The 12,431-nt window shown below is 43.2% G+C and overlaps 1 protein-coding gene across 5 annotated transcripts in view; it reads left to right on the plus strand.

Moving 5' to 3' along the window:
* The window catches only part of RUNX1T1 (RUNX1 partner transcriptional co-repressor 1), a 121,647-nt gene that overhangs the window by 5,480 nt on the left and 103,736 nt on the right, over positions 1 to 12,431 (plus strand). The window contains exon 1 of one of the 5 annotated variants that reach the window (XM_063391295.1): positions 1,973 to 2,152. The exons of 3 other annotated variants lie outside the window; for them this stretch is intronic. The gene's annotated coding sequence lies outside the window, so the exon portion shown is untranslated. Of the gene's footprint in view, positions 1 to 1,972; positions 2,153 to 12,431 lie in introns of those variants that run through there. One more of the 5 variants, XM_063391312.1, reaches the window with a different exon arrangement.

The raw sequence follows: 12,431 nt of genomic DNA on the forward strand, positions 1-12,431 counted from the left end.
ACATAAGATGTACATGGTGCCCCTGCAAGATGAGAATCTGGCAGATCCTACATTAGTTCATGGCATGATTTGTATGTATTTCAAGGAAAAGCACTGTAACAGAAATACCAAAAAAGAGCAGTCTCTAATTTTTGTGTAATAGTTTGAAATAACATATGCAGAAATAAATCTCTGTATTACCTTGCAGGTTGAATTAATTAGTGAGTCACTTTTCTTTAGAAATGCGTAGAACATACCCATAAGTTTAGGAGCTAAGGTTTCAAACATGTTGACTAACTTTTGTAATATGACCTGTCTGATTACCTCTAAATATGGTTGTCACACAACTGACAGCTGGAGGAAGTTGAGGGAGAAGTGGCCCTTCTTCAGGGTAAAAATACTGGCTGAGGAATGCATAGTAAATTTGACATGTGAAAATCAGTTTGCCTTCATTGAAAAATCAAGGTCTTGGTTTTGCAATAGGAACATTTGGTCAATTGCTGTCTTTCCAAGGCTCAACATATAGAGTCGTTTATGAAAAAATAATAAAAAAAAATACCTTGTGCTATGTCTCAGTGATACGAAGAGGTTTTCACATTATTGGATTAGTGGAGGATTTGTGACAGACCCCTTTTTATCTGACATTCATTGCGGTGACACGATTTTCACACACATGCCCTTCCCCCATCTAGGTTCTGGTTTTCACTTTGTATTATGTGTCAAATTCCCTTTATTCCTTTTCTTGTGGAATAAACTGCTATCTTGGACGAAAGAGTTTTGCACGGAACAATGCCAGTCTCACTTCAGCGTGCTGTCACTGTCCTCCTCCCTCTGTCGTGGTGCTCCTCGGCCGACGTGCAATGGAAATGCGTGTCCCAACAAATACGCGTTGATTCCCAGGGAGAAACATTTTAGAAACTTTAAAAACCGAGTGCATAGAGTGCCTGGAGCTGGCATAGCTGTTCTGCTGGCTGGCTGTGCTCATGGTAGGCAGGCCAGGCTGCTTTGCTCTCTCCCCTTTCCATACCTCTTGCTAACCCTGTGCTTTTTGATGAATCCCGACAAAACAGCCCCTCAGTTTTCACAGAACCTGAGATGTGAAGTGTAGGGACCTACCTCTCCTTACGGCTCATCCTCTGGTGAATGATGCCACCACTTTGTAGCAGCAGTGCTGTGGCTGTGTTCAGGCTCTTATGCCAAGGGTGACAATGAGCAGGCTGGGTTAGGTAGGGACTTGCCCAGCCTAAGAGTGGGTACTGTCTGAGACTGCACTGGGCCGGCGGCCGCCGTGCTCAGTGCGGGATGCGGGTATGGCCTGTGAAAGGAGAGCCGGGCTGCAGCAGTAGGTATGGCCCGTGAAAAGAGAGCAGGGCTGCACCAGTAGGTATGGCCCGTGAAAAGAGAGCAGGGCTGCACCAGTAGGTATGGCCTGTGAAAAGAGAGCAGGGCTGCACCAGTAGGTATGGCCCGTAAAAAGAGAGCAGGGCTGCACCAGTAGGTATGGCCTGTGAAAAGAGAGCAGGGCTGCAGCAGTAGGTATGGCCTGTGAAAAGAGAGCAGGGCTGCAGCAGTCGGTAGGGCCTGGGAGCGGGGAGCAGGGCTGCAGCAGTAGGTATGGCCTGTGAAAGGAGAGCAGGGCTGCACCAGTAGCTATGGCCTGGGAGTGGGGAGCCGGGCTGGAGGCAGTCACAGGGACGATCGCCTTGGTGGGGATGGCGGCGACCTCTGGCACGGGAGCCTTGGGGAGCCAGCGCTGCGCGACCCCTGGCAGGGTCCTTATCCCGGAGAGGTGTTGGGCAACCTGCAGGGCCGGAGCGGGGCCGGACGCCGGCCAGCGGGCAGGCACACGCAGACCTGGGCACCGCCGCCTTCTCCCCCGGTGGGCGGCGCGGAGGTGGCGCCTCTCCTCGTGCCGGGCGCGGCCTCCCCGGGGACCCCGGGCCAGCCCCGGCCCCGCTGCCGGCTCCGCTGCCTCGCACATCCTCCGGCCGCCATCTGGGCCGCGCTGATACCGTAATCGCCCCGATGCACGCCGCCGTGCCGCTCCCCCCGCGCCGGCGGGCCCGCGGAGCCGCGGTGCTCCGTCCGTGCGCCGCAGATAAGCTGCGAGGCGCGTGAGGCGCACAAAGCCCGGGCCGCGGCGGCGCCTCCGCGCCCCTCCCGCGGCCGGAAGGTAAAATCCGCTCCCGCGGGCGGGAGAGGCGGAGAGGCGGGCGGGGGGACAGCCCTCGCCCCTCGCACCGCCCGGCCCGGCCGGCTCCCTCGGCGCTGCGCTTGTCGATAGGCGCGGGAAGAAGTGAAGATGTAACCAGTTACGTCCCCTCGGAGCGGGCGGGGGATTTAAGGGCAGAGATTAGCCGGCGGGGAGACGGGGTCTGCCTTTTGTTGTGCTGCCTCCCCCCGCCCCCGGGCAGCGCCGAGGGGAGCGGAGAGGGGCTCGGCTGCCGGGCTGGCCGCGGGGAGGGAGGAGGTGGCCGCAGAACAATGGTGGTGACTAAGGGACCCCACTTAAAATACAGCCCAGGGGAGCAGAGAGTGCCGTGTCCGGGTGTCTGGCGGGACGGGGTGGAGGAGCCCCGGCCTGCGGTGGCAGCGGGGTCGAGGGGATGTGACAGCCCCGGCTTGTCACGCCTGGGTACCCACCGCGCGCTCCTGGGGAGGTTTCAGGGAAGACTTCTAACTTCCAAAATCCCCTGAGAGGATGACACTTTAGGAAAAGTGGCCTCTTTGCTCTTTCTTCTTTATTATTTCGGATGGACTTTCGGTGGTGCTTTTTAAGTTCTCACCCAGATTAAGATGACTTGCATGCTCAGTGTGTGCACGCACGCTGCTTTAGCAAACAGCTTTATCAGTGGTCATATCTTAAAGCAACATTAAACAATTACCTTTATATTTAAAAGTTTGAAATATTTATACTGCCGTTTCACTTTGTCAAGTGTTTGCACAGATTGATATATAGATATGATCTGGTAACTAAAAGCCTAATTAAAATTTGTTTAAAGCCAGGGGGGCATGTATTCTTGTTGACAGCAGCAGATCGATAGGGTAAGACAATAGAGCCCCATTATTTTACTTCCATTGACTGAACATATTGACATTTCAGGTTTGCGATTGCCTCAGTGAGCATGATGAAACACTGAAATTCATGAACCAACTGTCTGGAGTGGCACATATATTACTGTATGTCATCTCTGCCTTCAGGTTACCTTATCACTGAAGCAGAATGGTAATGGATGGCAGCAGAGTACTTCAGGGGGGTGAGGGCTCTATCAGTTAAGAAGCTGACACATAGCAGGTTTCAGGAGTATCTTTAATTACACCTAGAATTATGTACAAAGGAAGATGGTCCTTGTTACCTGCTGCTGTGCTTCAGAGTTTACAGACTCAGAAGCAGACAGGATAAAAAGGTACTTGTGTTTCCTTTTTTATATACATGACTGGATACCTTTAACTTTTGCAGGAGCCCAAGGATTTCTGATTGTGCTGTTTGCATGCTCGCCATGTTCACCAATGGCAGCATCTCAACCCAGTCTTGATGCTCAAGTTCCAGAGCATCTGCTAGATCTTCTCTCAGTCTGAAGACTGCAAAGGAAACAAAGAACAACTTTGAAATAAATAAGTGCCCTTTGAATTTTGCTCCCCTCAACATGTTCAAACGACAAGGCTCAGGGAATTCAATGCAGTGAGACTATAGCAGAATGAAACACATGCATATATGTATATCTATACACACACACACACACTTTTCTTCCTTGGTATAACCACCATAAAAAGAAATGTCTGTACAATATGTGCACATGAATGCAGAATTGTATATATCAGTTTATATGATTGTGCATAAATGTGTTTATAAAGAAGACCCTTGTCTGCAGAGCATGCAATGTGTTTATTATTTCAAAGGCTTTCACATCATCTTTAAAATCTAGCTGACTGTAGAATGAAACCCATCAGGGTAATGCAGAGATAGAGGCTGAAATTAATTTAAAGCAGAAAAAGAGCAAATACAGGAGAGCTGTTGTGATTTAACTAATTTTAAAAGGGAGTGGAATGAAAATACAAAATGTATTTTGTGTGCCATCTACTCAGCAATTGTTGCCATCAAGTGGACTGCCGATGCCCTTTAAGATGGTAAAAAGAAAACTAGTCCTTTATACCATTTTCCTGAAAATGTTAGGTTTCTGTTTGATCAGCAGGTGCTGTTGAGATGAAAGCCATGTGTAAATTTTCAGAAGGCCAAAAGTGTCAATTCAGAAAAGGAAAGTGATAAGAGAAAATGCAATCAGTTTTCCTGTTTTCAATTTGTGCAGGATTTGAAGAGCTGTTTTGTTAAACTGCTACATCTGTTCCAATATGAATATTGAACTACTTCCACTAAAAATAACACCCTATAATTTGGAAGCCATTGCAATCTTTTGTTAATGCAAGTGGGTTATTTGAAAAAAAAAATCTATTCTGAAAAATCTCCTGCCTAATGTGCATTTTTGTTTATCGGCACTTTTATCTTCAGCAGATAAAATGACATTATGCAATTAGGACCATATCTATTTGAACTGGAAAAATGACACTGGATAGCTGAATGTGATTATGTTGGTAAAAGGATTTAACTCGTACTTTAAAAATAATTTTATTAATAAACTGTGATTGTATCTTAAAATGACATGTGGCTGTTTCCCCATTGCAGCAATGCAGCTTTACTTAGTACTGAGGACCGTGAGCAATGTAAAGGATGTTTAGGATATGACAGAACATTCTTTGGCTTGTTTCATTCCTGATATACCTGCAAACCTTAAGTTTAGACTCATCAAGGACATTTTAGTTAATAGGGATTTTGGAGTATCTTTTTCCATGATTAATGAAATGACTGAGTCATATTTGAATGCATATATACAAAAATATTCAGTATTGTGAAGCTGCTAATCCAAGTGAGTTCTATGACTTGGAAAGCATAGTATTGGTAAAGCATACATTTTCTATCATAAGCATCTCTGGGGAACATAACACTGTTGCTTTTTAATTAAAAAAAAAAACAAACCACAAAACCAACCATAATCTAATGGGAAGGCTATGTGTTTGTTAATTTTATAAATAAGGATCTTAATGAAGAAGGGATAATTCATCTATATTATATCTATGGAGCCCTGTGCACATAACATGAGTGAATGTGCAGAATAGAATGAGAGCTTTTATTGCTTTATTTCAGCATAGAGAATTACCTGGTTTTAATATTAGAATGGGTTTTAGCTGTTGAATTCTAATCTAGTCTAGTAGTCAGAAACTAATTTTTTGGTAGGTGTGTGCATGGGAAAGGGCCTTGCTGATGCTTCTGTTTGGTTTTGCAATTGGATTTGTAAGCTTTTGACCTTGGGGGATTTTTCTCAAAGTGATCTACAGATCAGAAATAATTAAAATTCAATAAACTGAAATTTAAATATAGAATGGATTCTGTGTGAGATCCGTGCTTGTGGTAGGTTGTCTAGAAGTCTGTAGCATGTCTACTTTATAGTTTGTATTCCCCAGCATAACTGTGTGCACACATGTGCATAAATCTATGTTGAATGACAGAGGGATAATTATTTATACAGATTTTATCCAAAACTCTGTGCTCTCCTGAAACATAACAAAAAGCCTCCCTCCCCAGAAGAGTGTTTACATCCCGTGACAGTCACTAGATTCAAATCTTCTCAACATGAAAGTTGTTTCCTTTCCTCCAAACCTTCTTTTCCCCAACAAAGCTAACCCTGTTAAACCTCACCTTCTGTGGGATGTATACATAGTTATAGACATATGTACAAGAAGTAAATATTACAGAAAACATGGCCGATTGGGGCAAAATGTCTGTAGCCTTAAATAGCTGGTGATATCTGCCAACAGCAGGAGCGGCGCTGAGGAGGCCCTACCTCGGCTGACCCGGGGATGCTGAGCCTTGGGGAGCCTGGCGCTCGTGCTCCGTGCCTGCGTGGGGCTTTCTGCGCACAGATACTGCCGAGCAAATGCTCTGGCACACTGTGTGAGAGCACAGACTGCCTACCTCAAGGGTTTTGAAACCAAGGAGCTTTTTATTTTGGTTGCGGGATTTTCTGGTACTTTGCACAGGGGTTGGGGTGGAGCCCAGCCCCTAAAGAAAGATTATAGCTGGATGCAGGGTGTCCAGATTTTCTTATCTAAATGTTCTGAACACATTCATGGGAGTGCTCTGTTTTCTTAATCTTTGCCAGATATGCTGCATACAGTTTTGCTGTTCCTATTGAATAGTGGCCATATTTAACTCCACTGGTTGTGAATGGAAATGTGAATACTTAAATGTTCCCTCTCATTTTCTCTAACACATTTTGGGATGCCTGGAAAGGAAAGGCATCCTAGATACTCAAAAGTATTTCAGAATACACCAAAAGAATTTAATAGAAGTTCAGAAACTTGGGTTTGTTTATATCTCGTTTTTGGGCATGTGTGATATGGTAATGTTTTTAAGGGATATGTTTTTATAGTCAGTATTATTTATTAAATGTAGTGTTCATGAAAGTAGAGTTTTGTTGTACAGAACTGTACAGCAACAATATTCCTGCGTGATCCCATATTGTAACATGCCGATTTGGGATCCTCATGGGATAGCTCATGATTTCTTTAATCATTTTGGAAAGCATTTGATTCATTGCCATTTTTACGCCTATCAAGACAGGTATACTCTGGTGCTTACAGTAAGGTAAATGTGCAAAGCTCACAGAGATAGATAATAGGTTCTTCTGGAAATTAGGTTCCAGTCTGGAAAGACAGAAGACTCCACCTAGTGGAGTGGAATTAATATGCACATGGTGGCAGACACTGGTGTGTAATAAAACAGGTATCATTTATGGAGAGCCAAGTTGCTACAGGGAGTAGAGCCCAGGAATTCAGACAAGCATCTGGGGCGATGGTTGTACGACCATTACAAATTGTACCAGGCTGTTGCTACTTTTGGAGCTCTAGGAGGCTTATGGATGTCTACCATGTTGGAAGTTAATATGCAGTTTGCATAAGTAGCAGGCATTACCAGTAGCCTTTTTCTTTTGTAGTGCCTTTTATTTGGAGATTTGCTGTCTACATTTTATGATTTCTGATGGTGACCCCACAGGTGCCCCTTTTGGTTGTGGCACAGGTGTCATTTTAAATAGCTCAGGAAAAAAAGAATCCCCCCAAAATCACCATTTCCCCCCCACAGTTGCTTATTTTTCGGAATAGCTTTTCTGGGTTTTGCTTTTACTTTGGTAATGGATGTATCAGAATGTTGGTTCTGCATGTTACCATGACAGGTTGTGTGGCATGTTCAGTAAAGCTGTGTGTGCTTTCTGGGAGTCACAACGTTTAACAAACTCTGTGGTGAAGCACCAGATTATAGAGAGTCTTGTACCTGTGTTTTACTGTCCCATTGGTTTGCTCACATTGTGCTACTGGGATGTAATAAAATGAATTTTAAAGCTGGGATGTGAGTAAACATCCAACCTGAGCAGCTAAGATATTGTCCTGAAATCCTCTTGGAAAATTCATTGTAACACTGAATCACACATGCATTAGACAGGTTCAGGAGGAGAACTACCCAAGACCACCTCAGGCTTTGACAGTGAGAGGGTGAGGCTATTGCCAGAAAACCGGATGATTAGCGTGTAACAGGAGAGACAGAATGCTGCAAAGGATATTTTGGAAGAGTGCTCCAAAGGAGCCCTATCAGTGAAATCCAGGTGGGGTTTGTTGCCAGAGCCATTAAAGCATAATGGTGCCAGAAAAGCTGCCAACAAGTGTGGGAATAATGGCACCTGTGGGTGTGCTGTCAATGGATGGTACTGCCAGGATGATTTTTTTATTTTATTTTAATGGTAACATTGCTAAAAGTATTTAAGGGTAATGTTATAGAAAGTGTTTTAATGAGTGAAGTCACTGAGTTCCAGGAACCATTAAGCAAAACCTGTTTCATGATTCCACTATTTATTATTTTAAAGCTTGATGGCAAACCACTTAATGCTGGAAAAGCAGTCTGCAACCTGTATTAAAGCATGCTACATGTGGACAAGGAAACCATCCTACTGAACTGAATAGCCCAAGGTAGTTTCTGAATGTAGTACACATTCCATGTACACCATGATAAATTAATGCAACTCCATGGATCAGCAGAGCTTGTAAACATTGAATTAAAATACTGGAGCTTAGCTCTTCCGTGGTGCTCCCATGCCCAGTTCTCACTGAAGACAGTGTTTCTTTAGTTTAAATGCCAGTCCGAGGAGCTGGACCTTCAGAATTTCTGTGCTCCCATCTCACGTCCATGATCTTGACAATACCTTTTTTGATCGGTTCTCAGATCTAGATCTCTCCCTAATGAAACAGGCTAGCTCAGGTCTCAGTGTAAAGCAAGGGCATTCTTTTTGAATTGTAAATCACTGACTTACCTGACAAGACTTCCCTCTAAAGGAGAGAAAAAGCCAATTCCTTCCATAATAATACTTGCAGATTCCTATTGAATCCATTGGGCCAGGATTCTCAACTTGTGTACTGCAAGATCTGTTTTAAATTGTGTTTAAGACATCTGCCTGCTCCAGACTTTTTCCAAAGAAGTGCACAGCTACAGTAAATACCAGCTACAGTAGTTGGAAGGCAGGGAATCAATGTATAATTTTCCTTCCACATTCTGGGATTTATTGGTCCCACCCTCTTCACAGGGGGTGCTTCTGATGTTAATTTTCTTTTTTGTTTGTTTATTTGTTCTTAAGTCCAGGCCTAAATTTCACTGTGTCTTACAGAGCTATTATTGGCCGCTGTTGTTTGTATTATTCTTCTCTGGGAAGAGAAGGATGGGCAGGACATCAGTGACATTGCCAGAGTAAGTCATCAGTGGCCGTGTCGGCCCCTTAGGAGGTCACAGGAAACAGGTGGCTCTGTTAATTGTCCTCACTCCCAACTCTTGTCCTTCCTGGAGGGAATTTAGAAGTGGTCAGGAAGTGTCAGGCCTACTGTGTCCCCCTAGGTTCACTGCTTCAGGCATTCATAATAATTTGAGGTATGTGCCAAGCAAGGGAGACTGTCTGGGAATCCGTACTGTCCTTTTTAAGCTGAGTGACTACCTGGCTGAGAAGGCTGAATGCTGTTGCTGCAGAGAGTGTTTGGGATTGCAGCTGGAATCCAGCAGAATAACAAAGAATTCTATTAAAAAAAAGGATTTCCCTATCATATACTATTTTCCTTCTTTCAAAATATTCATAAAAAATCCTAGCTAAGCAAGCTACAAAAAATAAAGAGGTGCATGAAATATTTCTGGACACTGTGATCCACTTTTATCTGGTGAGTCGAGGATGGAGCATGTCAGTGTATTTTCTGCTTAGGCCAGTTTGAATTGTCTTTGTTGCAACTGCACCATAAGTGGTCATGGGTCTCTAAATGGCACTCAGTCCTGTGCTTTGGAAAATCAGTTAGGGCCTTGCTACTTTATATGAGCTTCTTGTTTACAGCTTGCTTGATTTTTTTAGCAGTGAAGGTGTACAGCATTGCTGAGTATCTCACTGCAAATGTGGCACCCAGGGCTGTAAGCCAGATTTTGAATTACCAGTAATGTTTCTGTAAGGTGCCTTTTGGAAAGTATTCACTCACGTTAGAAGTGATGTGAATTGAGTAATGAATATACTAGTTATTTGTCTGCCATATGCATTTGGGGTGAAAACTCTGAGCTTCTTATCAGGTGTACTCTTGATATTCCTGAGAATACTTGGCTAAATAAGGTGGGCTGCAGGATTATGTGGCTGGTGAATCACACTGGTTTCTGAAGAATAGCATTTTAAAGTGGAATATTTTGTAAAATGTTAGTTTAAGAACCACTTTGCAATTTACTTCCATCAAACCCATTGTACCAGGAAAAATACCTTCTTCAGGAGGGAAAAGGTGTCAGTATTGTGGAAGAATATCTGATTTTTATTCAGCTATTTGCTATTTAAGCTCCCTTCTTTTCAGTGCAAGGAGATCAGCTGACAACAGCAGCAACTAAATCATGTTTGCAGCTGGGCAATTACAGTAAGACCCTAAGATCTGCAACTGTCAACCATGAACACAGATGCCTTCAAAGTTCTGTTTTTCTTCCATGTGGAAGTCGTTGGCATGGAACAGATGCCTTCATTTTGGAGAAACCAACCGCTGGATATAATTGGTTCTCTCTTGTCTTGTCCTCTAGGGACAGTCTCGCAGATGAAATTAGATGAGAGGGGAAAAAAAAAAGACACAGGCGCACACACTTGCACATGACATGAAGCAGGGATTTTCAGGATCCCTCTCTGTTTTGTCACGTGGAACTGTTTTCAGCTGGAAGATTTCACTCCATTTTTAGCACTCTACACATACACATGATGATGATGCTATATGAAAAACATGCAAATGAAAATATGTATCTGGCCAAAGTTTATTATTAATCTAGGCATGCTTGTTTCGAAATAAGACAAGCATATCCAGCCCATATTATTTTAGTGTTGAATGTTGACTTCTGTCATATTTATTAATGCTGCAGTCTCAGAAATTTACAGTTAAGTCTCAGAAGAGACAAGATGCTTTAAAAACTGTTTTGTTGCAGTGGCGGAATCAAAGTATTTTTATCAAATGATTTGGTAGTTGTTAATATGGGAGGAAAAAACAAGTAGCAGACTTCAAAATTCACCTAGCATTACAGGCATTCATTTAAGAAAGCTTCTTTAGAGGAACAGCAGCAGAGTTAGTCTGATGGACACCTGTGATGTGCTATTTCTGGGAGCCTTGTGGTAGGGTACTGAAGTGACTGTATCCTCTTACTGCAGGCACCTAAAATGAGATGATGGCAAATAGAAGCTGTAAGAGATAGGGGGAATCTGGCTACCCTGTGCCTGTCAAAGGTTTTCTGTCACCCCCTCTCTGCCCCGGTGTAACAGCTACCAAATCATTGTGGTTTGCGTTACTTAATTATAGCACTAAAATAGGTTACCTGAAGGTAACTCTAGGTTACCTTAATAAGCTCAGTTGTGAACTATGACAGTCAGGCAGTGCTGTGTATTCTTGGGTAGACTGGGTACATCCAGGAGGTGCAGCAGGGATTGGGGACTGCTAGGAAGTAAAACTGCCCAAGGCCCGGGAGGCCTCATCTCTCTCATGTCTGAATGCCTTTTCTTTCTTGAGTTTTATTTCCTAGTACAAGTTTGGTTTGGTGTGGGTGGTTGTTGTTGTTGGGGTTTTTTTTGTTTTGGTTTGGTTTTTTTCCTTGTTTTGTTTTGTTTTGTTTGTTTTGTTTGTTTGGTTTGGTTTTTTTGCTATATATATTGCAGTTTGAGCTATCAGTCCCTATTTTACATGGTGCATTTAGTACTACTTTAGTAGTAATGTCACCAGCAGTGAAAACTGTCAGGAGTTACCTTGGTGCTGTTTTGCCCTGGATAGTTGGCAGAGGGCAGTTGCCAGTTTAGACACTTGGTGTGGCTGGATAGCTGCCCTGTGCTGTGGTCCTTTGTCTCCTGCTAACCCCGGGGAGCTGTGTGGGTGCAGGGCATTGGCAGAGACCTTGAGCAGTTAGAAGGAAGCCCCAGGTAAACTTGCTTTTGAACTGATGACTCTTCAGCTTTTATAAAGGGAGATTCTTTGCTGTAGGACTCTGGTTCGGATTCACAGAACTTGAGTGTGACAGTGTGCTTGCTCTTAGCATTGTATTTCTGAAGGACCGCATATTAAAGGGAAAATTTAACTGGAGAAGTGCTTAGGTGATGAAGGGACTTCTGGCAGTGACTAGGAAGTATAATAATGGTTGGTTTCATTTGAGGCTGATCCTGATATTTGTAGTCTTTACAATTTGTAGTCTTTAATTCCTTGAAAGATAAGCTGATACAAGAATGATTTGCCAGGGCCAATGGCTCTTCTAAAAGTCTTGGCTCAGGTTATATCCCCTTTCTCTACACGTATAAGATAAAAGCACTGGGAATATGAGGTTAACTGAACTCAAATAGAAGACTCTCTAGAGTTATTGCATTCCTTAGAAAATAAATACATTTCTCATATGGTTGAGATTGATCAAAAAAGTATTCTGTATGCCAGTGATTACATTCCCATCTGTGATTAAGGTTTTCTGTCTGCATCTGGTTTTCACATTATATTTCTGTAACAAGAATCCTTTATATGGCAGAGTTCACTCTCTGTATTTTCTATTAGCTGCAGCTTGAACTACTGCATGGATCGTAGCTTTACACATGTGGTTTTCATTACTTCATACCATTGAGAAAAAGTAATATTTGTTTGGGAAAGTATGTTTTTCAAAATTTCCATGGTAATACAACATGTTGATCCTTTTTTATAACACTCATGTAAGACTACAAATTGTTTGAGGCATTCTGCTCTCAGTGAAGTTCAGACATTAGACAGTTTTGCATGGTCATTTGAACAACAGCAGCACTTCACAATTCAGGAAGCAAAAATACATTTAAAGAAGGAGA

The sequence above is a fragment of the Prinia subflava genome, chromosome 1 (genome assembly GCF_021018805.1).
Source record: "Prinia subflava isolate CZ2003 ecotype Zambia chromosome 1, Cam_Psub_1.2, whole genome shotgun sequence".
Classification (NCBI taxonomy): domain Eukaryota; kingdom Metazoa; phylum Chordata; class Aves; order Passeriformes; family Cisticolidae; genus Prinia; species Prinia subflava.